Genomic DNA, 4,094 nt, shown 5'->3' with positions numbered 1-4,094 from the left:
CATATACGAAGGCAGGTATCAGCACTCTGTTTATGTGAATCCACGCTGTATCAGTGCCTTGGTCTTCCAGATGCCGGGCATAGCAAGACATGACCGAGAGATGGCAATCTAAGCCAAAAGAAAACTGTCCAAAACCACCGACCCGATACAAAGACTTCACCTGCAGTGTTTAGCAAGGGGATCTGCAGGCATCAAAGGACTTGGCAGGTGAATCTAAGAAGTCAAATCCTTTATTCAGCCTGATAGTTTTAGCTGCAAGAGGCTCACGAGCTAAGCAGGGACCAAAATTTGAGTTTCCCAGTTCTAGTGCAAATGCCACAACCTATAGAGCCTGGGCTTGGGGGTCCCATGTTTCGGGAGGCAGGACCGACCTGCTCACCTGTTGAAGGACTGAAGACCGTGAAACCCTCAGAAGAAGATGCTTCCCTGAGACCCAGAACAACTCCTGCTGGGGAGAGAGGGGGAACGTAAAACATCTCTCTTTCCTTGGTATTTTCTGTAATTAACTTAAGTATCTCAATACTGAGGATTTTGTGCTTCTTTTCTTTTGGGGTGTGATTCCTCATGTATAATGGTCTAGTTTATGGGAGGGCATCTAGACTCCTTCTGCAGTCACCCCAAGAGTGTGGGTCACCGCACCCCTAGGAAAGGGAGCTGCACCATGCCCTGAAACCCCTCCTGGCCTCCATTAACCACAGAGGGATCCCAGATGACCAGCTGAAAAGTCATCTACATGCCCAACTTTTAGATGGCTCAATATATAATGAATAGGAAGACTCCTTCAGTTAAGGCAGCCTTCATGTCATTTAACTTCAGCTGTGTAATATTCAGGCACCCAACATAAGCAAGTCATCTCTGCTGTCAATAGGTGGGGCGGGGGTTGGTGTTTTTTTTTCTGTTTTGTTTTTCTCAGAAGACTACAAGGGGGAAATGTTATCTCAGTAAGGTGGCTCTGTGCTCTGGCACTGTGTGAAACTGCTGCAGCGTTCTCCAAGTTTTCCTTTGCATTCTCCTCAAATTGCACGTTTTCCAGAGAGTATTTTGGATTATGGATGATGACAACAGCAGGACCCTTGATTTCAAAGAATTTGTGAAAGGATTAAATGATTATGCTATGATGATAGACAAGGAAGAAGCACATGAGATTTTCCAGATATTTGATAAAGATGTCAGTGGAACAATTGATTTTGATTAATTTCTTGTTACACTGAGAGTAAGTCTGGGAATTTATGTTATTACTATGTTAAATGGAGAGAAAGCCCTGATGCATCATTAGCTGAACACGATCAGTACTAGTGAAACACAGCACTGTTGTTCACCTTAGTAATTAGGAAAATCTACAGCTGTATTAAAATGTCAGTAACTCTTGAGAAGTTAAAATATTCCATTTCCATCTAAATATGCTAAAGGAAAAAATCACCCTAAATAACACCTCTGTGGACAGAGAGCTCAGAACCCAACATGTCTCTGCATTTTATTGGCAAGGCGTAAGGCCCCTAGCAAATAAAAGGTTATGATGGTTTTTTACAAATTGTTGCCTTGATTTAGGTACCTAAATTTCCTATATTGCAGTCCAGGTACCTCATGTGGTTCAGTCCATTAATCTCTCTTCTTTGTCTGTCATATGACGCATCTCTTTATAACATGAGCTAATCCAATGGGGACTTTCTCTAATCAACCACAGTGTGACTGATTTTGCTTGAAGCCTCTTTAGTCTGCTAAAGCTCCAAACACAATGAAGAAAGGCACTAATTAGTGCTTGCTGTTGTTAGAAATATTTAAAATGAGTAGAATAGAAAAGTATTCTAGGTAGCATTTTCTCTCTTTTTGTCCATTTACTATCATATCGGGACAGACACTTAAGGTCTCCTATCACACTGCCTTTTGATGATATATTGCCCTTCCATGGACAAAGTGTGACTGTCAGCAGGTTGTTGTCTCAAGTGCCTTGAACTAAGCTTCATATTAACAACAGCAGTTACTTGAATTTGGAACTGGGCAGGTAGTTGGCAGAAATAAAATGAATCTGTTAATATTTCTTTACAGCCTCCCATGTCGAACAATGCAAGAAAAGAGATCATCATGCAGGCATTTAGGATGTTAGTTAAGACTGGAGATGGTGTCACAACAACAAGACTTTACATAAAGTATAATGCAAAGCATCATCCCAAATACAAAAATGGAGACTGGACAGAAGACTCAAGATTTAGAGCCTTTCTGGGATAATTTTGCTTCACCTCCTATGACAAAGATGGGAAGGTAAGTGAAACACCTAATGTCAAGCCATGAAATCACCATCTGGCTCAGCATTTGACTTAAATTATTAAATGTGAGAGTGATCCCAGTACAGAAGATGCATTTGCATCATCACATTTATGGCGCACAGTAAAATGGATGCATAATCTCTGCGTAGGGACTGTTGGTGCAGCTTGCTTAGGCATTCAGAGGCAAAGGGGGATCTGCAGGAGGTGCAAAGGTAGATGTGAGATTGCATTTACAGGCTTGCAGCCTTTATGGCTCTAGCCTTCATAGGTTACTCTAAGTATAGGAGCCTCAAACTAACTCACAGGATTGCTAATTTCTCAAAGGAAAACAAAGGAAAACAAACCAAAAATTATTCTCTATTTCCCATCAGCAGGCGATGCCCAGCCACTTCCTGGGAAGTAGGTCAGCCTCAGTACGTGTAGTGGTTGCTTTGGAAGACAAATGCCTTAATAATAAATGCCCCCCCCTTCTCTTAGCTTTTATTGCTGAGCATGGACATCATATGGTATGGAATATCTCTTTGGTCAGTTCTGGGTCAGCTGTCTCTGGCTATGTCCCTTCCCAGCCTCTTCCACACCTTCCCCAGCCTACTGGCCTTTGGGGGGTGGGGGGGTTGGAGAGGCAGCCCGATGCTGTGCCAGCACTGCTCAGCAGTAGCCAAAACACTGGTGTGTGTTATCAACACCTTTCTAGCTACAAATATAAAGCTAACAAAGCACTGTGGAGGGCTGCTACGGGAAAGCTTATCTTCCATCCCAGCCAGACCCAATCCAATCTCCACCCCTTATTCCATACCATTTTCATCATGCTCAAGTCCCACATAATTTAATACATTTATATATAGCTTTTAACCATCCCATTGTATCTCATTACTGAAATCCCTTCTTACTCAACACTTAAAACTTATACTACATACTAAAAACCATCTTTATACCCAACATACAGATTTCTATACGTTCTCATTAACAGAATGTCCCTTAACAGATAGATATTATTCTCCCATTCCATAGGCTTCTGCCAGTCCCCCCAATGTTCATAAGAACAGGCCAGACTTGGCCCCATCTGTCCGAAGATGGGCGCTCAGGACAGAAGCAGCATGTTCGATTGTTGGGTGCCAACACCAGATTGGTTTGGGTCATCGTTGCACTTGCCCGGTTCCTCGCGTTAAGCTCATTCTTCGCCGGTTCAGGTAGTTCCTGCCACATTACTTCCCTAGAACATACAACTCACATCATCACAGATGTATTTTTCCCCAAGGTGCTAAATCTCCTTGAGGCACACACCAGATCTCCCCATCCTTCTGCATTATCCACCAAGTACACTCCAGGTCCTTGAGTGAAGACAATCCCACAAATGGGCTTCTTGCCTTTTCCCAAGGAGGAGCAACTCCATACCACTGCCCCCCAGCCACTTCCCCTATGTGCACTATGGGGACATTATCTCCTCCCCTCGGTATGTAGGGGTTTTGTTTGGGCAGGACCAGGATGGTTAGAAACATCCTCTGGTGTTAACCAACCAAGTGTACAGATACATGAGCCTGGCATTAATCCATATATGACCTACATTACCAGTATTCTTATCTGGAAAAACCCTGTGCCAATTTACAGAATGACAGAATGCTTGAGGTTGGAAGGACTTCTGGAGGTCATCTGGTCCAAGTTCCCTGCTCAGGCAGGGTCACCTAGGAGCAGGTTGCCCAGGACTGTGTCCAGACAGCTTTGAATATCTCCAAGGACAGACCTCCACAACCTCCCTGGGCAAACTGTTCCAGTGCTCAGTCACCCTCACAGTAAAAAGTCTTTCCTGGGATGTTCAGATGGAACCTCCTG

At 43.6% G+C, this 4,094-nt stretch overlaps 1 pseudogene; it reads left to right on the top strand.

Moving 5' to 3' along the window:
• Window positions 1-70: 70 nt before the first annotated feature.
• Window positions 71-3,481, top strand: LOC140651421 (calcyphosin-like protein; annotated as a pseudogene).
• The last annotated feature ends 613 nt before the right edge of the window (window positions 3,482-4,094 follow it).

Source organism: Ciconia boyciana, chromosome 4 (genome assembly GCF_034638445.1).
Source record: "Ciconia boyciana chromosome 4, ASM3463844v1, whole genome shotgun sequence".
In the NCBI taxonomy this organism is placed as follows: Eukaryota; Metazoa; Chordata; class Aves; order Ciconiiformes; family Ciconiidae; genus Ciconia; species Ciconia boyciana.
The sequence above is the reverse complement of the archived record's forward strand: the minus strand, read 5'-3'. Positions and strand labels throughout refer to the sequence as shown.